The sequence below is a fragment of the Giraffa tippelskirchi genome, chromosome 1 (genome assembly GCF_054371585.1).
Source record: "Giraffa tippelskirchi isolate mGirTip1 chromosome 1, T2T-mGirTip1v1.2.pri, whole genome shotgun sequence".
Lineage (NCBI taxonomy): Eukaryota > Metazoa > Chordata > Mammalia > Artiodactyla > Giraffidae > Giraffa > Giraffa tippelskirchi.
In genome coordinates this window covers 140,076,475-140,100,970 of record NC_137275.1, presented here as the reverse complement: position 1 = coordinate 140,100,970, position 24,496 = coordinate 140,076,475, and the positions used below count along the sequence as shown (strand labels likewise).

The 24,496-nt window shown below is 38.7% G+C and overlaps 2 long non-coding RNA genes across 2 annotated transcripts; one reads left to right on the top strand and one right to left on the bottom strand.

Annotated features, from left to right (window-relative positions):
• Positions 1-220: 220 nt before the first annotated feature.
• Positions 221-3,579, bottom strand: LOC145534731 (uncharacterized). Its single transcript, XR_014077501.1, has 2 exons — positions 3,503-3,579; positions 221-2,692 (listed from the first exon to the last, which is right to left on the bottom strand). It is a non-coding gene; the product is annotated as an uncharacterized LOC145534731 (long non-coding RNA).
• A 73-nt stretch (positions 3,580-3,652) lies between these two features.
• LOC145509496 (uncharacterized) lies at positions 3,653-23,915 on the top strand. Its single transcript, XR_014056116.1, has 3 exons — positions 3,653-3,800; positions 4,357-4,454; positions 23,047-23,915. It is a non-coding gene; the product is annotated as an uncharacterized LOC145509496 (long non-coding RNA).
• The last annotated feature ends 581 nt before the right edge of the window (positions 23,916-24,496 follow it).

The window sequence follows — 24,496 nt, the reverse complement described above, 5'->3', positions numbered from 1 at the left end:
GTAGCCACTGAGGCAAACTGACACTCTCCCATGTGCCTGATTATCATCCATCTTCAGAAGTTTTGAAATTCACTCATTTTACATCTATGTTAAGAACTTCTATACCTCCACAAGTGCCACTTTCCACACTGCTAAAATGTGACTTTCTCTAAGAAGTTTTCTCCTACTAACTAGGGAGGAAAGATTCTTCTTTCTCTAATTTCAGGCCAAGTACTTGTACTTTTTCTGTAATGAGGAAACTGATTTTATTGAAATAGTCTTCAGTAAGGCTGAATTTGTAAGAATTTTACTCACATTGGGCTGAAATTTGCACATGCTATATCTAAAAAGAAATTCATCAGGGAAATAAGTATAATTCAGATTGTAGGATTCACAATATGCAATATACACATGTGAGTGTGTATATACACCCCCCTCCCAACACACATCAAATTTTGAAAAGTCTTTAAGTTTGAAAATTCTTATTTCTACCTTAGATGAGAATATGTTAAAATAAGAGAATATTTCAGCATGTTCTCTGTAATTGAAAGTGATTTTCCCTTGATCTGAATAGTGCTATATTATATGAGCTTATTAACTAGCGAAAAACTTAGGTAACTTACAATATGGATGCTATAATGAACTTCCCAGCTCTCCCTTTAGGATCAAGGCACTCATTCCCGAGCTGTTAGAAATGTTGCTGACTGACAGGTCTCAAGTGAGTCCCTCTTTGTGAAATGCCTTCAGCTAACGAGTGTAATCTTTACCACAATCACATCCCATCTTTGTGAACAACCTGCACCCAGTATCTACTCCAGTGGAAGTATAAAATCTTTGTCCTCTTGCCTTAATTGGGTTAACTCTGATGGGCCATTACAGCTCCACAGCTCACCATAGAATTGGATAAGGCCAGTTCAGTTCAGTTCACTTGCTCAGTTGTGTCCGACTCCTTGCGGCCCCACGAACTGCAGCACACCAGGCCTCCCTGTCCATCACCAACTCCCAGAGTCCACCCAAACCCATGTCCATCGATTCGATGATGCCATCCAGCCATGTCATCCTCTGTCGTCCCCATCTCCTCCTGCCTTCAGTCCTTCCCAGCATCAGGTCAGTAGTTGGTGAATGAATAAATAATTAAATATGTGAAAAGAGGAAAAGAAAGAGTCTCAATTGAGTCTTACTAGGGAGTAAGTTCCATACTTGCTCTTGGAAAAGAAGCAGTCACTTGAATGGCAAATAAATTTAAGACTATAAGGAATTACATGAGGCATGAAACTAGGGCTTCTTCAGTATCTTCCCACCAACTTGCCTTAAGTCTTAAAATTCCCATTTTAGAGATTTATTCATAATGGGAATGTGGCTGAAGTGAGACTGCCGAGTTTATCTTGCCTGCTTCTGGAAAAAGAACCATGCGAGGTAGAACAAACAACCTCTTTTCCCAATGCCCAACCCCAACAGCTACAACATAATTGGAAAGTCAAGGAGATGCCTTGCAAAAAAGAATGTCATGTTACACTGATATAGTATTTTCTCAGACTTAAATTATTCTGTTAAATACTGATTTTCTGTGTTTTATAAAAACATCTCTATCAATTTATTAAAGCCTTTTGGGGTTATATAAGAATCTTCTACCTTGAAAAGATTAAAGCAGAGACCTTCCAAATCAGTGAGCAAGAACAACCTCCTGCCACCTACAGAAAACCTTGCTGCCAAGGTAAGAAATGACAGACCTATAATATTTATGCCAAAGATAGCATTTCTTGGGCCCCAAATGGTATATCTGGAGACCCTATATTTACTGCCTTTGTTTTTATTGCTTGACTATCTTTTATTACAAATAAAGTTCACTTTAGTTCCCCTTTGGATGGAGAAAAACCATTTAAGAAAGCTCTATGCCATCCCTTTTCCTACAGTTATTTCAGTTGCAGGGTTTGGAAATTAATTTTTCTTTAGGTTCAGGAGGAATTTATCAAGAGCCTTTCTACGTTTTTTCTGACCACTATATAAAACATCATAGAAATTCAACTGCTTCTGATGTATTCATCTTGGGCCTCTGGATTCCAGTTGGCATTTTGGTGGATGAGGTAGAGGCGTTTTTGATTTAGGTCACAAAATTTCCAACAACGTGCACTCTATAGGGAGTAACATGTCCTATGATTTGCTTTTATCAACTAATGTTGTTTTCCCCCCTACATGTGGTATCTGTTTGATGTATATTGAAATGATTGTTGTAGAATCTTAAGGGAGACTTTGGCTAGGTTTTGACCTTTGACAACCTTTTCTCAATGAAATAGGGTCTAGGAGACTGGATAAAGGCTTTCCCTTAACAGAATTACCTTGGGAGTAGAGAATAGGGAGAAATGCCCCAGGAAGCTGAGTATTCATGATGGACAGAAAGGAGACCAGACACCTGGAGTAGGTGGGGCCTTGGTTAGTGGAATACCCTGTTTGATAGGAAGGGAATCCCTTAGCAGTTCTTAGGATTTCATTATATCTTTCTCTGCTGAATTATTTTTGACAATAGAGTCTGTATCCTTGGAATATATTCTCTTTGTTGACTGAAAAGCTTTACTATATTTTTTCCACCTTAGAGTCAAAATAATTTTGTTTTAAAAAACCATGAGCTTAATGACATATAGCCAGTTATTTTAAAACCAAAAATGCTGACTGAATTTGAACTTACATTTTTTTCCCTTTGAAAGATGTTGCAAAACTAAAATAAAAAAAAACAAAAAGCATGTTTGTTATTTGGTTTCTGTTCATACACACAAGCTTTTGGAGTATAACTTTTGTTTATATATATATATATATATATATATATAAATACATGTGTGCAAAGAGATGAATCCAACTAGTCCTTGTAATATTCAGCTTATGATAGAAACCCTCTTCTTTACTTAAAAAGCCAAAATCATTTCTCACAGAAGTTTTGTTATTAATTTGTGTTGAGGTAATAATCTTTCTTTAAAAAAAATAGAGTGAGTCAAAAGAGATAAATTTGACATTTTAGAAAGGTAAGATCTTGATTTAACTGCAGATGAGGACTTTGGTTACTGAGGGACATCGTTTTCTCTTTTAATTAATTCCTTTTCCTGACATTTCTCCCATCATGAGGCAAATTTGTTTGTGGTGCTTAACCTTTAAGTATTATATCAGTTTTCACTGAAGTCATGCAGTGACCAAAAGTAAATGTAAGACAAGAATAGTTTTGCTTTATTTTTTTAAGGCAAAAATGCCTCAAACTAAGTTTGCAGTGATATTTGTATCTTAAATGAGTCTCTGTATTAGACATAAATTTTGCTAGTCTGGATTGGGAATCAGGTGGCCCATTCCAGTAAACCTCAAATAATCTCAAGTGGGTAGTAATCTTCTCTCTTCATATATGTATGACAGAAACATTTTGCTATACAATAGAAATAAACACAACAATGTAAATCAACTATATTTCAGTTTTTGAAAAGTGTCAAAATGCCTATAGAAAAATAAAGGATATAAAAAATGATAAAAGTTTGAAGATTATTACCTACTGGCCTGTTGGCCATCTGTATGACATACTTACTATACATTTGTTGAAGAAGCTTCCAAGTAAACCAGAGTTGTGTTATTGAATGTGAAAATAGTGAAAGTGAAAGTCACTCAGTCGTGTCTGACTCTTTGTGACTTCATGGACTATGCAGTCCATGGAATTCTCCAGGCCAGAATACTGGAGTGAGTAGCCTATCCCTTCTTCAGCAGATCTTCCTTATCCAGGAACCGAACTAGGGTGTCCTGAATTACCAACTGAGCTATCAGGGAAGCCGTCAGGGAATTTAGTTGAGCATGTAAGTTGATAGATCCTTCTACCTTCTATTTCTTATATGTTTTGAGACTAACTCAATATATGAAAAGAAAGAAGAATAAGCTCCTAAGTTATTGCTCTGCCTTCTGACGTGCTCCTTTTTTAGCTTGGGTGAAAGACAGAGTTAGGCAGAGTCGGCACTAAATCTTATGTCACTGACTAGCTATGTTACTCTGACCGAAGTCCATAACTTCTCTGAAAGTTGGAAGGGGAACATAATTTGTTCCTCATCTATGAAAATGGGAAGTACACCTTTATCATGTAGATTTAAAGAGGAAGCTCATTTACAGATTGGATGATTATTCTTATTTTTTGTTGACCGCTAGCCAGAAGTTACATGCACGTGCATATATGTCATTCAGAATTGAAATCAAATGGTAAGAAAACTCCCCTACAGATATTCCTTAAAGAAAAGGGCAAATTTTCTCTTTCTAGTGTGGTTTAGAACCAATTCTACTTGAAGGCAGAAGAGTGAGCTGGAACAATCTCTTATCTTTTATAGTCTTATTAACCTGACTATTTCATTTGCTTCCTTTTAGCACAAATAGTAACTCCCTCAACATGTTGAATTTAAGGGGAAAAGCCCACCACGCTGGTGCCGAATGTTAGTTAAGTGCTGATTAAGTGAGTTCTGAATGTAAGTATGGCTTGACAAAAATTATTTATTCAGTCAGGGAAGAAACTAATTCACACAGCAGTGCCCTAATTGGCATCAGAGAGGCATTTCCATAATGCCCTTAGGAAAAGCAGGAAGTTGATTAAATAGAAAAAATGCACATGGAAATAGGAGTACAAAATGTGCATAGAAGAATAAAAATGCAGTTGTTAAATAATCGCCCTCGTGATATTTTTTGCCAGAGAAGTTACCTTTGATTTAATGCAGGAGAGAGCACCTGGGAAAATTTCAAACTGGAGTCCCTCCCAGTCCTCCCCTCCTTATACTAAGAATCCATGGCCCAGAATTCAAATACTAAATCTAAGAGAGGCAGGTAAAAAGAACAGTGGAAAACAGATGGCAGCAGTTACAACTAGCAAATTCCCAGTTGGTGGCTCTCACATTTAGAAGCGGGCATCTGTTCTTCTTCCCCACTGCAAAGTGGTTTTAACTCAGAGGTGTTAAAAATATCTAAGTTGCTGTTTTATTCATTTCTGCTATTTACTGACTTTAATGACTTACAGTATATCCAATGAAAAGTACAATGTTTACCCAAGCGGCAAGAGACTCAAAACAGAAATATGGGATGCTGTTAAAAAACCTTGTGGTCTACCAAACAGTATGTATGGTTTTATAGGTATACCTTGCTTTGTGAAATAGGTGGTGCCTTCACCTTTGTGTAAATTGGAATATGCTTTAAAATACACCTGGAGCACTTGCTAGTCAAAGACTCCTAAGCAAGTCTCAACCTCTCTGGGCCTCAGTTTCCTTCTCCACAAATAGGGAAGAATAATGCCCACTTTGTTATTCTGTTGTGCAGGTTTGTTGTGAATATTAGAGACAGTGTCAGTGAACTGTGTTCAAAGACTTAAATCTTATAGATACTTAATAAATGATAATGCATTTTATTATTTATGAGAAGTCCCATTTTGAGATACATATCCATCCTTAAAAAATTGAAAATGTCAGGTGTGCCTATATTCATGAGTAACGAAACCTAAAAAATGAGAGAAAAGAGATATTCTTTCTAATTATGAATAGAACGTCAATAGCCTCTCATTTTTATGTTATTGTAAAGATGGCTTTCCCATAACTATTTATAATAGTTCCAGGAAGAGAGTCCTATTGAACTGAATATCATTAATATAGTGCCTGACATTGAGTAGATGATCAATAGGTATTTATTGACCACTGGCTAACTCATATTTCATTTTCTTTCCTTTGTTAGCTTTCAAAATAATTTTTATTCATTGTAGAAAATTTAGAAACATAAAAACATAAAGAAAAATTTAAAAAATCTCAAAATCCTTAGACATAATTTTTAAAACTGTGTGTCTTATGTCACCACATTGAGAAAGCACTGGTTATAAGATTAATTTATTAATATTTTTCTTTTCTCTTAAAACTTATATTGAGTAATGAATCTATGTACAAAGAGAGGGTTTGTAACCACTGATTCTAATCTCACAAATTCTATTCTAATCTCACACTGAATATTCTTTTTTCAGTGAGGTAATATTAATATTACTAATCACGTACATTTATTGGATGATTGTTATGTACCATGTAATATATATTTAAACCTCAGAACAACCCTAGATATGTGACACTATTATGTGTAAGTGAGGAAATCACAGCATTCAATATTAAGGAATATGCCCAAGAGCTTGTGGTAGAGTTAGGATTAAGGTAAAAATGAGATCAGATTCTATAAGGTGCACTGAATTATTCTGCTTCTCTTTTTTGTCTAGAAACTGAATTTTTTAACATCATAATTTTAATCTTTTAAACTGAGGTGTAGTTGATTTTCAATGTTATATTAGTTTTAGGTTTTACAGCATAGTGATTCATTATAGATTATACTCTCTTGAAAATTATTATAAAATATAGGTTATGTTCCCTGTACTAAACATTATATCTTTGTTTGCTTACTTATTTTATACCTAGTAGTTTTTATTCCTAGTGGCTCAAATGGTAAAGCTTCTGCCTACAATGCGGGAGACCTGGGTTCGATCCCTGGGTCGGGAAGATCCCCTGGAGAAGGAAATGGCAACCACTCCAGTACTCTTGTCTGGAGAATCCCATGGATGGAGGAGTGTGGTAGGCTACAGTCCATGGGGTCGCAAAGAGTTGGACATGACTGAGCGACTCACTTTTTTTTACTTTTTATTCTCTTTTGTAGAGTGATAGGAGCCCAGATTTTGGAATCAGCTATGTTGAAGAGGGGTACACTTATTCCCCATGCACATGTGTCCTCTCACATGGAGAGATTCTTACTTCTGATCACTTTCTGTCTCATGATTCTCTTCTCTGCATGATAAGGAGATTGACATCTGTTTGTAAGGAGGTTTAAGCTGGTCATCGTGGCCTTAGCCCTTTCTTCTTGACTCTTTGTTTGGGATCTACCAAATGGAAAGAACATGCTTTTTAGCTGTTCCTTGGAAGTGCAGGTTCTATCTCTGTGTGTGAGTACAACCAAGAACTTATTATAGGCAAGGGAAGTAAATTCAATTCAGGGATGATTAAAACAGCCTGTTTCTTTGTATTTGAGTTACCTTCTGTTTAGCTGTTTGTCAGGAAACTATCGTTCTGACTGATGTTTATCTCTGAATTTGTTATGCACTTAGGCATAGAAGGAAGGATTAAAAAATTTTTTATTTATTCATTTATTTCACTGTGTTAGGTCTTAGTTGCCACACGCTGGATCTTTCATTGCAATGCTGGACTCTCTAGTTGCTGTGGGGTGTGTTCAGTCATTCAGTTGTGTCCGACTCTTTGTGACTCCGTGGACTGCAGCATACCAGGCTTCCCTGTCCTTCACCATCCCCTGGAGCTTGCTCAAACTCATGTCCATTCAGTTGGTGATGCCATCCAATCATCTTGCCTCTGTCATCCCCTTCTCCTCCTGCCTTCAATCTTTCCCAGCATCAGGGTCTTTTCCAATGATTTGGCTCTTTGCATCAGGTGGCCAAAGTATTGGAGCTTCAGCTTCAGCATCAGTCCTTCCAATGAATATTCTGGGTTGATTTCCTTTAGGTGCATGGGGAAGGGAGGTGGGGCTTAATTGCTCCTCAGCATGTGGGATCTCAGGTGGCATTAGAGGTAAAGAATCCGCCTCCAGTGCAAGAGTTGTAAGGGACATGGGTTTTATCCCTGTGTCAGGAAGATCCCCTGAAGAGGGGCATGGCAGCCCACTCCAGTATTCTTGCTTGGAGAATCCCTGGACAGAGGGCTATAGACCACAGGATTGCAAAGAGTTGGACATGACTAAAGCAACTTAGAACATGCGTACACATGTGGGATCTTAGTTCCCCGACCAGGAATTGAACTCATGTCCCCTGCATTTTAAGGTGGATTCTTAACCACTGGACCTCTGGGAAATTCTCGAGGATTATATATTGACCTTGCAAAACTCTTAGACTCAGATACTTTTCTAATCGTCAATGTCTTTGTTTATGTGAAACCTTGGGCAGGTGATCCAAAATCACTGCAGATGTTGACTGCAACCATGAAATTAAAAGACGCTTGCTCTGTGGAAGAAAAGCTATGACAAACCTAGACAGCATATTAAAAAGCAGAGATGTTACTTTGCCAACAAATGTCCATCTACTCAAAGCTATGGTTTTTCCAGTAGTCATGTATGGATGTGAGAGTTGGACCATAAAGAAGGCTGAGCACCAAAGAATTGATGCTTTTGAGCTGTGGTGTTGGAGAAGACTTTTGAGAATCCCTTGGACAGCAAGGATATCAAATCAGTCAATCCTAAAGGAAATCAACCCTGAATATTCACTGGAAGGACTGATGCTGAAGCTCCAATACTTTGGCCACCTGATGTAGAGAACTGACTCATTAGAAAAGGCCTTGATGCTGGGAAAGATTGATGGCAGGAGGAGAAGGGGATGACAGAGGGTGAGATGGTTGCATGGCATCACCGACTCAGTGGACATGAGTTTGAGCAAGTTCTGGGAAATGGTGAAGGACAAGGCAGCTTGGTGTGCTGCAGTCCATGGGGTCGTAAAGAGTCGGACATGACCGAGTGACTGAAGAACAGCAATGGGCCAGTTACTTCACCACTCCATGCCTCAGAAACTTCAGTTGTAATTCAGGACATAACTTTTCCTCCCTCATTTTTTTTTTCTAGTCTTAAATGAGTTCATATGTGTAAAAGTACTGAGAAAAAAGTTTTTGGAAAAGTAGGGAGGGAAAATCAAGATGCAGAAGTTTGGTTTTAGTTCAGTGAGCTAAAATTTAGAAAGGAGAGGTGTTTTGGGGTACATGGAGTGCTTATCATTCCAATCAACCCTTAACCCAGTCCCCATGGACCTAGAACTGAACGTAGCTTATATTACTTTATCTCATCCTCACAAAACACTGTAATACAGAAAATGTTTTCGCCATTTTATGATTTGGACACTGAGGCTTAGAGAGGTTATACAACTTATGAAAGGTCACACAGCTGGCAAGAAGAAAAACTGGCATTCCATACCAAGTCTGAAGTCCATGTTCCTTCCAGGAAACAGCTCTGATGATTGTAGTGGGACCCGAGCTGGTGAGTATAGAATCAGATACTCAGATATCCTGTGAGTATGGGCCATTGTGAAGGAAATCACTGAATGACACAGAAGGATGACTTGAACCAAGAAATAGAGCCCTCATACAGATTTCAGGAGTAGAGTAAAGGTTTACAAGTTCGCATGAGGATGCTATGGTTTCTTAAAGAGAAATGATTTTTTTATCTCTCACTTTTCCCTGTTTATAGTTCAGGTTTTAAAATATTGGTTTCTTAATACAGAATCATACAGCCTGTGGTCATGTTCTCACCCTTCAGAATTTCACTACTGTGTTTTATTTTTCCACTAAAGATCCTACTTCATCCAACTAGAGGTCATCTCTTTCTGCACCACCATCCCCATTAATCCCCTCTATGTCTGTCTTCTTTCATTCTCAACCTTGAAAGCAACATGGTTACTACCCAAGGAATAGTAATATATAGAAAGAATTACACATGACTTAGGGGAAATATTGGTAGTGCATCTGCTCTAAGAGCAACAGAGAGACTGCATAAAAGGTAAGGAATTTGAAGGGAAAAAAACAAAAGTCTGTCCCATTAGGGAATTAGACCAAAAGACACTTTATAGAACAAAGTGTGTTTGGCTTATGGTTGTCTTTTAAGGAAAAGGGCATTTTCTCGAGGGACAAAATTGACTTTAGTCATCATTTGAAACAGGTACAGATTATTTTATAAAGCTAATAGAAACTGAAAGCAACATTTGTTGAGTACACTGTGCTGGGTGTTTTGACCCACATTATCTCAGTTCATCTTCATGATTATTCTGAAAGGTGGAAATGATTATCTTTGCATTTACAGAAAGGAAACTGGGGCTCAAAGTGAATGAGTAGTTTGCCCAGGCTCACCCCTCTAGTAAGTGCAGGTGCTCATTCTCGTGTCCTCTGTTTTCACAGCCCCTGCTCATTTCACTCTTTCTTGCATAAGCTATTAAATATGAATGAGGAAGACTTCACTAGAAGGCATTTTCCTCAAAGCAAGTCTAGGAATCCCTTCTCTGCTTGTAAATAGACACATTAGTATGATCTCCATGTCCATCTATAAATTTTCTATATTGTGATCAATTCTGAAACTGGCAAGGACAAACTTGGGCAAATAGCTGCTCTTTACAGAAAGTCTGAAATTGGAAAGAGAATGGCTGTGCTGTGTGTCATGAATTTTTCAAGAGAAATGTTGCAGGGGATGGAAGTCTTGATAGATATGAATTTTGGGGGGAAAAGATCCATATGAGAAAATCTTCCACAAGGGGCATCCCTTTTACCAACTTGGCAAAGACTAAAGATGCAGAGTTTCTAGGATCAAAATGTATTCGCAATGTGAAGAACTATCCCCTGACCATCAGACTGGAAGAGGGAGGCTTCTTTTAATCTTTTTTCTTTGTTTTATTATTTTTTTTCTGAGAGGAAATTCCATTTTCATTTTCTTTTGCAGACTAACTCTTCCCTTTAATCATTTTTATCTCTTGACTCATAGCAATTTCCCCCCTTTCCAATAATAATAAAGACAAATCTTTTTTGAGTTTTCATGTCAGGACATTGTTTTTCTCCTGAACTGTGCAGAGGTCAGCAACAGAAAGTCGAAGTGAGACTAACACCAATGCTTGAGCAGAAGCAGGAGTGTTTCATCTCTTTTCTTTCTGTGCATTCTAGAGTCACGGAGAATAAAATGTCTTCAGCAACAGGAAAGCAATGTGAATCAATCAAAGATCATTTATAATCTTTATGAACTAGAGAGAAGAAATGGACTTTGGAAAGTTCCTCAGAATCCAGGGAAGTTGGGTAAAGGGAGCCAGAGGTAGTTATTTCTAAATGCAGCTTCAGGTTTTTACTAAAGGACTTTTGTGCTAAAAATTTTTACAAACTTCATTGACATGTCCTAATTTTTAGGATAAATGCCTAAATAAGGGGGGTAGGGATTACTGTACAGAGCTCTTTGTCTTGGAGTCTAAAGTGGTTGTGCACAGGTGATGCCAATATTCACTTCTGAGTTGTTCTTTTCAAAAAAGCTTCAACTTATCAAAAATAAAATCATCATTATTATCTCATTATAACATGGGCCCTGGATATGAAAAAAATTGATTACCTGATATTTAGTTCCTTACTCTGTTCTATCTGTCTCTAATTTTGTTGCTTGGGGATTATTGGACTATCAACACTCTTCCTGAATAATCAATCTGGTTAATTTAGCCTATAAACCACTTTCCCCCTTGTGTCTTGTGTAGCATATTGTTTAGTAATGTGCCCAGTAAAGCATAAAAAGTAACTCTCAGAAATGGAAAAGGAAGCAGCACTCAGATTTTGAACTCTGGCATCTTGCACATTTTATCTATCTTCTGGACTATGTGCTAACCGACTTTTTATTTATTTTGTTTTTAGCCATATGACGAACCTTACCTCATTCTGCTCAGCAGCTGAACAGAATGCACAGTGTTATATTCTGAAGTGCCTACTCATTCTTTATTGCTTTTATGACAAAGCTGTCCCTCCACATGTCTGCTCTGCCCTCTGACCCAAGGCACTTGCATCAAGTAAACATGCCAGATGGTGGAGAAAAGTGATGGGTCAAAGAACAAGCCTCGAGGGTCAGAAGTCACCAAATCCTTCTTCAGAAAGCAAACTTAAAAGCAACAATTTCACCAATGCTGGGAGTGCTTTCTAGTGGAAACAGAAGTGGGGAAGGTAGACCTTAGTTACATATTTTAATTTCAGTGTCTAATGGTTTTAGGTACAGTGTCTATTGGGCTAATTTGAAAGTAAGCAATTTATGAGAAATAATAAGACAAGTGGCACAGATGGATCAATCTTATACTCAGCAGAGAGCTGCAAGGTGAATAGTTTGTGTGTGGATGAGCATTCTCAGCTCTGGCCAGAAAATTACAGAAGCAGTTTAGATTCCTTTTCCATTTTGGGGGTTATTGTTGAAAGTTGAGGGCAAGGAAATGCCATTGTTTAAATACGCTGGACCCCTAAAAAGGCTCTATTAACCCCCTTGAGGTATTCGGATGAGACATTCCTTTTCCTTTCTGTGTTTTGTGCGGTGATGTGTGAATGCAGGTGGGTGAGTACTTGTGGAGTTACTGTAAATACCTTAAGCACAAGAGATGTGGAGAGCTGTTTTATATTAATGTTTTCAAAAGCAGTTTAACAAAATGCTTATTAGCTATTTGATAGGACTGGCTATTTTAGAAAACATTAGAGTAGTAATTACTCTTTGCAAATAAGCTAATAATAGCAATAGATAGGCACTCTAAATTCTGTTGTAGATGATGATGGTATAATGTAGAGTGAAATGTATTAGATTTATACATAGAGTCCCAAAATATTTTTTAAAATAATTTAAAGCAAACAATCTCTGAGTTTTTTCTGTTAAGGGCATTGCAATACACTCCTGGCCTTAAAGTTCTTTCTGGGCTAAGTATTGTCATGAATGACTTTCAGGATGGAGCGTGTCTTTCAATTGCTAAGACATAGTGACTTTTTTCTCTGTGATAAAATGAATTGTCTAGCTAGCTTGCAAGTATAAAATAGCGATTTTAATTGGTATTCCAAACATAGAGGTTATTTCTAAGGATTAATTTGTGTCTAAGCTATAATATATCATCCATGAAAAGAATGATACTAATACTCCTCAATTATTATCAAATTAACACTTATTAATATCAGTTTAATATTAATAACCACCAATTATTGAGTGGCTACTATGGGCTAGAAACTTGATGAGGCACTTTAAATCCAGTCTAATTTAATTTTCCCAGTTCTAGCAAAAGCAATAGCAACTAATATTTATTAGTGTCTACAAATTACCAATTGCTGAGTTTACTGCTTTGTGTATGTTTTCTCATTAAATCCTCAAAGCAACTCTACAGGGTAGGCACAGTTCTTAGTGTCATTTTTATAAATAAGAAAATTGAAGTTTAGATATTAAATAACTTGCAAGGTCATACACTTGGTAAGTGGAATACATAGATTGGAACCCAGGGTGCTCTAACGCCAAGGCATGAGTTCTAAATAATGTTCCCAGATATTATTGTTATCCTGGCTATATTAGTAAGACCACTGAAATTCAGAGATATTGCATCTGACCAAAGTCACACTGCTATCAAGAGGCAGACCATTGTTCAGTCGCTAAGTCATGTCCAACTCTGTGTCCCAGTAGACTGTAGCCTGCCAGGATCTTCTGTCCTCCACTATCTCCTGGTGCTTAGTCACTCAGTTATGTCCGACTCTTTGTGATCCCATGGACCCTAGCCCACCAGGCTTCTCTGTCCATGGGGATTCTCCACGCAAGAATACTGGTGTGGGTTGTCATGCCCTCCTCCAGGGGATTTTCCCAATCCAGGGATGGAACCCATATCTCCCGCATTGCAGGCAGATTCTTTACTGTCTGAGCCACCAGGGAAGCCCACTCTCTATCTCCTGGAGTTTGCTCAAATTCACGTCCAAGCAAGAGGCAGAGGGGACATGCAAACTCAGAGTTTTCTGACTTATAGGACCACACTAGATATGGTGGAAACTCTCTCAGTAGATCTACCTTCAAATGCCCTAATGCAGTAACTGATATCCTTCATCACTTCTGTAAACTGTGCAGACTGGTACTTACTTCATTTTCAGTACTCATGACTAGTGGGCTACTTTCTAGTATACTCACATATTTCTGCTCCTGATAGTTTAGTTGTGTGTTTACAGTTGTATAGTTTCTAAACATGTTTATGCTAGTTGACCATGTTATATAGTTATATAGTTATTTTAATGACTACATAAACCAATGAAATATGAATATGGAAATAGAATTATTATTTCTATGAAAACTAAAGTGGATGGAAAGACTTAATAAGGCAAGTTGAAAACAATTTTTTTTTACCTAAATTAGGTGTGAATGATTCCATTATAAAGAATTGGGGAAAAATAATAAAGTATTGGAAAAAATTTTTACTAACCGTTCCTTTGCAGTTGTGCTTAAATTTTCACTTTCACTTTCACTTTCACTTTAAATAAATTCTCAAAGAAAAAGCTTTGTTTTAAATCAAAAGATTGACCATTGAGTGGATATTTATACATGTCAGATTAAAATAAAATATTTAAGTGTGCACTTATCATTTTATGATTACATAATAATGCCCAGTAAGAGCATTTCTTCATTATACTGCTTACAGCTGAGAAACTAAGGTGTAGGGTCAATAACCTAGATCCTATCATCTGGTATAATGGCAGAGCTAAGACAAAGTTGCAAAGGCAGACATAGGATATAACTCTATGGTTCTCCGTGGCCTATGCTTTGCCCTTTACTGTCTTGACAAGATGATAAATTTGAGGGTTACGAAACATATGCCAGGAAAACCTATGGAAAGGTATTGGACAGAGGCTAACCTTGAAAGGTCCCCACTATATTCCCTGCTCTCAGAAAGAACTTCTCCTTTCTCAGATAGATATTAACCTGTTTGATTTTTCAAAAACTCCAGGGAAAAATGTTTCATTGTATCACGAAGTGATTATCATTGTTATAAGAATTTTATTTTCCTTAGAGACTCTACCAATATACACTACTTCTAAGATATTAGAGCTTTTAAGCAGTAAGAAAGAACAGAAATAACTTATAATGACATGACAGTATTACTGAAGATGTAAGTCCCAGAACTTCTCTACTTCATAATGTTTTCCTCCAACTACTTACTTGACACTTTCTGAATTATTCATAAGTGAACAAAAGACACTGTTTTAGACTTGGTTATTAAAATCGTTTGAATTCGTTAAACTAGTATCTATTTGTTGAATTAGTAGGAATACCAGCTTTCCTGGAAGATTTACTAGAGAGTGATCTATGATCACATTTTCTGGAAAATTGAGACAGGGTTATGATGAACAGGGGAGTCATCGCTGTATATACTCCCTTGCCTCAGGATTTGCCAGTGCAATGGCCAGGTTCTTTGTATTACTTACTATGACTGCCTAAAAAAAATCACCTCATAACGTAGTGGCTTGTAGTAGTAATTTGACACTTGTTTACTATTTCCCATGGTTTCTATCGGTCAAGGTTTCTGTGGCTTACCTGGGAGGTTTTAGCTAAGGGATTTTCAATGAGGTTGCAGTCAGATGTTGGTTGTGGCTACAAGCATTTAAGAGGTGGACTGAGTTTGGAGGATCCACTTACAAGGTAACTCCCTCACATGATTGGCCATTTGGCGCTGGTTGTGGGTTGGAGGCCCCAGTTCCTCTGTACATGAGCCTCTCTGTGAGACTTCTTGAGTCTCTTCATGGCATTGTGGCTGCTTTCTATCAGAATGATGATCCAAGAAACCAAAAGGTAGAAGCTCCAATAACTTGGCCTGTCCGTACTCTGTTGGGGTCGCATAGGGTTGTAAGGGGCAAGGATCATAAGGGGCCATTTTAGAGGATGATTAACATGTTCTCCTAGAATAAATCCTCCTAGAATGATGGCAGTAATCAAAATCTGCTGTTGTTGTAATGAGGGCTTTCTCTCTTTCAGAATGTAAGTTCCTTTGCTGCCTATATTCTGCTGTTTATTTTCTTTTTTTTTAGTGTATAGGTTGTAAGAAGTCTTTTCTTTTTGACCCTTGTCTATCCCTTCACCCTCGGTCTGAATTTGGAAGCTGTATTTTTACTGCAGAACAAACCACACCAAACCTAGTGGTTTAAAATAACAAACATTAAAAAAAAACTCATTATTTTGTTCTGAGGTATAGCCAATTAACTAACAGTGTTGTAATAGTTTCAGGTGAACGGCAAAGGAATTCAACCATCAGTTCAGTTCATTTCAGTTCAGTCGCTCAGTCGTGTCTGACTCTTTGCGACCCCATGAATCGCAGCACGCCAGGCCTCCCTGTCTATCACCAACTCCCGGAGTTTACCCAAACCCATGTCCATCGAGTTAGTGATGCCATCCAACCATCTCATCCTCTGTCGTCCCCTTCTCCTCCTGCCCCCAATCCTTCCCAGCATTACAGTCTATTCCAATGAGTCAACTCTTCACATGAGGTGGCCAAAGTATTGGAGTTTCAGCTTCAACATCAGTCCTTCCAAGGAACAACCAGGACTGATCTCCTTTAGGATGGACTGGTTGGATCTCCTTGCAGTCCAAGGGACTCTCAAGAGTCTTCTCCAACACCACAGTTCAAAAGCATCAATTCTTCGGTGCTCAGCTTTCTTCACCATCCAACTCTCACATCGATACTTGACCACTGGAATAACCATAGCCTTGACTAGATGGACCTTTGTTGGCAAAGTAATGTCTCTGCTTTTTAATATGCTATCTAGGTTGGTCATAACCTTCCTTCCAAGGAGTAAGCGTCTTTCAATTTCATGGCTGCAATCACCATCAGCAGTGATTTTGGAGCCCCAAAAATAAAGTCTGACACTGTTTCCACTGTTTCCCCATCTATTTCCCATGAAGTGATGGGACCAGATGCCATGATCTTAGTTTTCTGAACGTTGAGCTTTAAGCCAGCTTTTTCACTCTCCTCTTTCACTTTCATCAGGAGGCTCTTTAGTTCTTCTTCACTTTCTGCCATAAGGGTGGTGTCATCTGCATATCTGAGGTGATTGATATTTGTCCCAGCAATCTTGATTCCAGCTTGTGCTTCTTCCAGCCCAGCATTTCTCATGATGTACTCTGCATATAAGTTAAATAATCAGGGTGACAATATACAGCCTTGACGTTCTCCTTTTCCTATTTGGAACCATGTCCAGTTCTTTTTTTCTTTTTAATTAATTAATTTATTTTAATTGGAGGCTAATTACTTTACAATCTTGTAGTGGTTTTTACCATACATTGACATGAATCAGCCATGAGTGTACACATGTTCCCCATCCTGAATCCCCCTCCCACCTCCCTCCCCATCCCATCCCTCACAGTGGTCCCAGTGCACTGGCCCTGAGCGCCCTGTCTCATGCATTGAACCTGGACTGGTGATCTATTTCACTTATGGTAATATACATGTTTCAAAGCTATTCTCTCAAATCATCCCACCCTCGCCTTCTCCCACAGAGTCCAAAAGTCTGTCTATGTCCAGTTCTAACTGTTGCTTCCTGACCTGCATAAAGGTTTCTCAGCCATACATATACATATATCCATTCTGCCCCAGATTCTTCTCTCCTCCAGGCTGCTATATAACATTGAGCAGAGTTCCATGTGCCATACAGTAGGTCCTTGTTAATTATCCATTTTAGATAGAGCAGTGTGTACCCATCCATCCTAAACTCCCTAGCTATCCTTTCCTCCCAATTTTCCCCCAGACTCTTGACAACCGGAAGTTCTTTCTCTGAGACTGAATCTCTTTCTGTTTTGCAAGTAAGTTCATTTGTATCATTTCTTTTTAGATTCCACATATAAGAGATATCATAGAATATTCCTCCTTCTCTGTCTGACTTACTTAACTCAGTATGACAATCTCTAGGTCCATCCATGTTGCTGCACGTGACATTATTTCATTCTTTTTAATGGCTGGTTAATATTCCATCATATATATGTACGGCATCTTCTTTATCCATTCCTCAGTTGATGGGCATTTAGGTGGCTTTCACATCTTAGCTATTGTAAACAGTACTGCAATGAACACTGAGGTGCATGTATCCTTTTGGATCATGTTTTTCTTTAGATATATGCCCAGAGGTGGTATTGTAGGGTAACGTGGTAGCTCTATTTTTAGTTTTTTAAGGAACCTCCATACTGTTCTCCCTCAGGGTGTGGCAGTGGTGGGATGTGGCTCAGCTGGTAAAGAATCCTCCTGCAATGAGGGAGACCTGGGTTCGATCCCTGGGTGGGGAAGATCCCCTGGAGAAGGGAACATCTACCCACTCCACTATTCTGGCTCAGAGAATTCCATGGACTATATAGTCCATGGGGGTCACAGTCAGACACAACTGAGTGTCTTTCACTTCACTTCACTACACTTCATACTGTTCTCCATAGTAGCTGTACAAATTTACATTTCCACCAACAGTGTAGGAGGGTTCTCTTCCTTCCACAGCCGCTCCAGAATTTATTGTTTGTGGATTTTTTGATGATAACCATTCTGGTTGGTGTGAGGTGATATCTCATTGTAGTTTTGATTTGTATTTCTCTAATAATTAGCAATGTTGAACATCTTTTCATATGCCTCTTGATCCTCTTTATGTTTTCTTTGGAGAAAGGTCTGTTGAGGTCTTCTGCCCATTCAGGCTGCAGTACCGTGATTTTCTTGAGTTTAGTGTCTGCTCTCTGAATGATGAGACTGGTCTAGGGGGTAGTGCAAGCTGCCTGGAGGGCCAGGGTTGGTGCCTGCCTATTGGTGGGTGGAGCTGAGTCTTGGTCTTCTGGTGGGCAGCACCATGTCTAGGAGCATGTCTAGAGGTGTCAGTGGAAGACTTTAGGCAGCCTATCTGTTGATGGGGGAGGGTGGTGCTATGTCCCCACCTGGTTAGTTACTTGGCTTGAGGCTTCCCATCACTGACAACTATAGGCTGTTGGGTAGGGCCAGGTTTTGGCAGTCATGAGTGGAAAGAGGGTCCTAAGATGGCAGCGACCAGCAGGAGTGTTCATGCTGTAGAATGTTCCCAAATATGACTGCTACCAGTCTCTATGATCTCAGTTTTTTGAATGTAGAGTTTTAAGATCATGGAGACTGCTAGCTGTCATGTTCGGGAACATTCTACAGCATGAACACTCCTGCTGATAGCTGCCATCTTGGGACTCTCCTTCTACTCCTGAGTGCCAAAACCTAGCCCTACCCAACACCTACTAAAACTCTGCATTCAGTAAACTAAGATCATGGCATCTGTTCCCATCACTTCAGAGCAAGTAGATGGGGAAAAAATGGAAACAGTGACAGTCTTTACTTTCTTGGAACCCCGTATCACTTTGGATGGTGACTGCAGCCATGAAATTCAAACACCTTTGCTTCTTGGAAGAAAAGCTATGACAAACCTAGACAGTGTATTAAGCAGAGACATCACATTGCCGACAAAGGTCTGTATTGTCAAGGCTATGGTTTTACCAGTAGTCATGTATGGATGTGAAAGTTGGACCCTAAAGAGGGCTGAACATTGAAGAATTGATACTTTTGAACTGTGGTGCTAGAGAAGACTCTCGAGAGTCCCTTGGGCAGCAAGGAGATCAAACCAATCAATCCTAAAGAAATCAACCTTGAATATTCATTGACTGTACTGATGATGAAGTTGAAGCCCCAATACTTTGGCCACATGATGAGAAGAGCCAACTCATTGGAAAAGACCCCGATGCTGGGCAAGATTGAGGGAAGGAGGAAAAGGGGGCAACAGAGTATGAGATGGCTGGATGACATCACTGATTCAATGGACATGAACTTGGACAAACCCCGGGAGATGGTGAGGGACAGTGAGGCCTGGCATGCTGCAGTCCATGGGTTGCAAATAGTCAGACATGACTGAGCTACTGAACAACAATAATCTGTTGTTGGTCACATCATTTGCAAATATTTTCTCCCAGTCTGTGGATTTTCTTTTTGTTTTGTTTATTGTTTCCTTTGCTGTGCAAAAACTTTTGAGTTTAAGTAGGTCCCATTTGTTTGTTTTTGTTTTTATTTCCATTGGCTGGGAGACTGCTTGAAAAAGATATTGCTGCAATTTATGTCAAAGTGTGTTCTGCCTATGCTTTCCTCTAGGAATTTTATAGTGTCCAGTCTCACATTTAGGCCCTTAATCCATTTTGAGCTTGTTTTTGTGTATGGTGTTAAAGAAGGATCAAATTTCTTTTTTTTTTTTTTTACATGTAGCTATCCAGTTTTCTCAGCACTATTTGTTGAAGAGACTGTCTTTCCAACATTGTGTAGTTTCGTCTTCTTTGTCATAAATTAATTGACCATAAGTGCATGGGTTATTTCTGGGTTTTCAATCCTGTTCCATTGATCATATTTCTATTTTTTGTGCCAGTACCATACTGTTTTAATGACTGTAGCCTTGTTATCAAGTTTGAAGTCAGGAAACCTGATTCCTCCAGCTCTGTTTTTCTTTCTCAAGATTGCCTGACTATTTAGGGTCTTTTATGTTTTAATAAGAATTTTGAGATTTTTTTGTTTGTTCTAAATGCCATTGGTAATTTGATAGGGATTGTGTTCAATCTGTAAATTACCTTGGGTAATAAAGTCATTTTGACAACATTGATTCTTTCAGTCCACAAACATGATATCTTTCCATCTATTTGTGTCTTCTATTTCTTTCACCAGCATCTTATAGTTTTCACACTACAGGTGTTTTTCTCCTTACATGGGTTTATTCCTCAGTATTTTATTCTTTTTGATGCAATGGTAAATGGAATTATTTCTTGAATTTCTCTTTCTGATCTTTTGTTGTTAGTGTTTAGAAATGCATCAGGTTTCTGTGTATTGATTTTGTAACTTGCAACTTTACCAAATTCACTGATGAGTTCTAGTTGTATTTTGGTAGTAGCATCTTTAGGTTCTTCTATATATAGTATCATGTCATTTGCAAATAATGACAGTTTAACTTCTTTTTCAATTTGGATTCCCTTTACTTCTTTTTCTTCTCTGATTGCTGTAGCTAAGATCTCCAAAACTATGTTGGATAAAAGTGGTGAGACTGAACATCCTTGTCTTGTTCCTGATCTTAGAGGAAATGAATTCAGCGTTTCACCATTGAGTATGATGTTAGCTGTAAGTTTGTCATATATAGCCTTTATTATGTTGAGGTATGTTCGCTCTATGCCCACATTCTGGAGAATTTTTATCACAAATGTGTGCTGAATTTTGTCAAAAACGTTTTTTGCATCTGAGATGCTCATGTGTAAAATGATAATCATTTGTTTGCTTATTATCTTGTGAATCAGCAGTTTGGGCTGGACTAGGTTGGGTAGTACTATTTTGTTGTTGTTGTTGCTGTTGATTTTGTTTTTGTCTTGCCTGGGGTCGCTAATGCAAATCATCTGACAGCTCATATGGGGCTGAATGGTCTAAGGACCTTATTCACCTGTCTAGTGTTTGGCTGGCTGTCACATCCTTGATTCTTTTCTATGTGGCTTCTCCAGTAGACTAGCTTGGGGTCATTGACACAGAGGTTTCAAAGTTGAAAGAACAGCTAGGAGAGGTGTGAGTATGAGGTATGAATATGAAAGTGAAAGTGAAAGTCACTCAGTCATGTCCGACTCTTTGTGACCCCACGGACTATATATAGTCCATGGAATTCTCTAGGCCAGAATACTGGAGTGGGTAGCCTTTCCCTTCTCCAGGGGATCTTCCCAACCCAGGGATTGAACCCAAGTCTCCTGCATTGCAGGCGGATTCTTTACCAGCTGAGCCACAAGGGAAACCCAAAGTGAAAGTCACTCAGTCCTGTCCAACTCTTTATGACCCCATGGACTTCTCCAGGCCAGAATACTGGAGTGGGTAGCCTTTCCATTCTTCAGGGGATCGTCCCAACCCAGGAATTGAACCAGGGTCCCCTGCATTGCAGGCAGATTCTTTACCAACTGAGCTATCAAGGAGGCACATTCAATTCTCTGCTTGTAGTATTGTTTGCAAATATTCCAAGGGCTAAAAGAAGTCTAGATAAATCCAGATTCAAGTGATTGAGAAACTGATGTTACTTCCAATGGGAGAATTGGCAAAGTCACATTGTAAAGGGGAGTGGTACAGGATGAGAATTATTATAATCATCTGTGTAGTCTGCCAAAGTAGCTTTCCTTTGTCCTTTGGTATAGCCTTTCCTCATCTGTATCACCCTCTAAGCTATAAGCTACCCGAGGCAAGGACGTTGACAGGCTTATATTTTTATGTATCCCTAGCACTAGCAGCAGCAGAACTTTTGCCATTGTTACATAATTATTTATTGAACTGAATTGAATATAAAGCACTTTCAGGGAAAAGAGATCTTGGAAAGGGCAAGTAAAGAATGAAATTGAAAGACTCATGCTCCATTGACAGTTTTGACTAGATTAGTTATTTAAACAACTGCTCAATCCAGGCAAATAAAACTATTTGATTTTTAAAAGCTAGGTTATTAATTGTTTGTCTGAGCTGACTAGCTGTTTGGTCAATAAGTTGGAACAAATTGTGGATGTGTAGCCAAACTAAAATTATAGTACACCAATCAATGTCAGTTGGACAATACTTTCCTATTGCTGGTTCACATTAGACAACTTTTCAAAGATTACTGTTAATGTGTTCCAAAAGTGGTTAAAAGCTTCATCAGTGAATTCAGTTCAGTTCAGTTCAGTCACTCAGTCGTGCCTGACTCTTTGCGACCCCATGAATTGCAGCATGCCAGGCCTCCCTGTCCATCACCAACTCCCGGAGTTTACCCAAACCCATATCCATTGAGACAGTGATGCCATCCAACCATCTCATCCTCTGTCGTCCCCTTCTCCTCCTGCCCCCAATCCTTCCCAGCATTACGGTCTTTTCCAATGAGTCAACCCTTCACATGAGGTAGCCAAAGTATTGGAGTTTCAGCTTCAACATCAGTCCTTCCAAGGAACAACCAGGACTGATCTCCTTTAGGATGGACTGGTTGGATCTCCTTGCAGTCCAAGGGACTCTCAAGAGTCTTCTCCAACACCACAGTTCAAAAGCATCAATTCTTCGGTGCTCAGCTTTCTTCACCGTCCAACTCTCACATCTATACTTGACCACTGGAAAAACCATAGCCTTGACTAGATGCACCTTTGTTGGCAAAATAATGTCTCTGCTTTTTAATATGCTATCTAGGTTGGTCATAACTTTCCTTCCAAGGAGTAAGTGTCTTTTAATTTCATGGCTGCAATCACTATCTGCAGTGATTTTGGAGCCCAAAAAAATAAATTCTGACACTGTTTCCACTGTTTCCCCATCTGTTTCCCATGAAGTGATGGGACCAGATGCCATGATCTTAGTTTTCTGAACGTTGAGCTTTAAGCCAACTTTTTGACTCTCCTTTTTCACTTTCATCAAGAGGCTCTTTAGTTCTTCTTCACTTTCTGCCATAAGAGTGGTGTCATCTGCATATCTGAGGTTACTGATATTTCTCCCGGCAATCTTGTTTCCAGCTTGTGTTTCTTCCAGCCCAGGGTTTCTCATGATGTACTCTGCATAGAAGTTAAATAAACAGGGTGACAATATACAGCCTTGACGTACTCCTTTTAGTTACTAAATTAACAAGTATTTGACAATGGAGATGGGAGCCCCTGGGGAAGTGAAGGCTTTCTTCCACAAAACCCTGAAGTTGCGTCTGAAGTCTAAAGAACAAATTCCCACCCAGAAGAGCTGTCCAGTGATTGAATGAAAGCATTTGGAAGTTGCATAATCACTTATTTGGAAAGAATCTGATAAAAACCCAAGGCACAGAGAGGTTAAGCAATTTGCCCAAGATTGTACTAGTAAGTGGAAGTCTTGGAATATGAATCCAGCTCTCTGGATTCCTTAGTCTATGCTCAAGAGACAACATGTGAAAAATACTAGACTGGATACAATAGATCAAACCCTGAGCCTTTGGAGAGGGAGCACTGACACCAAGACACTAGACTACCAGAGAACTAACCCTAGGGAGTATCAAATAGTGAGAACTCACAGAAAGGAAACTGCTTGAATACAAGACCCAGCATCACCCAACCACTAGTAGCACCCTGTGCAGGACACCTCATCTAAACAGCAAACAAAACAAACATACAAATCCAATCATCAGCAGACAGGACTACCACGTCACTCAGCCTTGCCCATCAGAGGAAAAACAAACAAACAAACAAACAAAAACTCAGCACAAATCTCACCCTATACAAAGCTTACACAAACCACTGGACCAACCTTAGGAGGGCAGAAACCAAAAAGAAGAAAGAATTCAACATTCTTCAAGAAAAGAATTCAACTTTCCTTGAAGCCTGGGAAAAGGGGACCTCAAACACAATAACTTAAAAAAAAATAATGAAAAGACAGAGAAATACTGCACAAATGCAGGAACACACTAGGAACACAGAAGTCCAAACAAATGAAGAGGAAATAGGCAAACTACCTGGAAAATAATTCAGAATAATGATAATAAAGATGATCAAAAATCCTGAAAACAAGGAGAAAATGCAAGAATCAATTAACAAAGACCTAGAAGAATTAAAGAATAAATATACAGAGACAACACAGTTACTGAAATTAAAAATACTCTAGAAGGAATCAATAGCAGAATATCTGAAGCAGAAGAATGAATCAGTGAGCTGGAAGATAAAATGGTGGAAATAACTTCTGAAGAGCAGAATAAAGTAAAAAGAATGAAATGAGCTGAGGACAGTCTCAGAGACCTCTGGAACCATATGAAAAGCACCAACATTCGAATTATAAGGGTCCCAGAAGAAGAAGAGAAAAGGAAAGTGTCTGAGAAAATTTTTCAAGAGATTATAGTCGAAAATTTTCCCAACATGGAAAAGGAAATAGTCAAGTCCAAGAGGCACAAAGTGTCCCATACAGGATAAACTCAAGGAGAAACACACCAAGACACAAAATAATCAAACT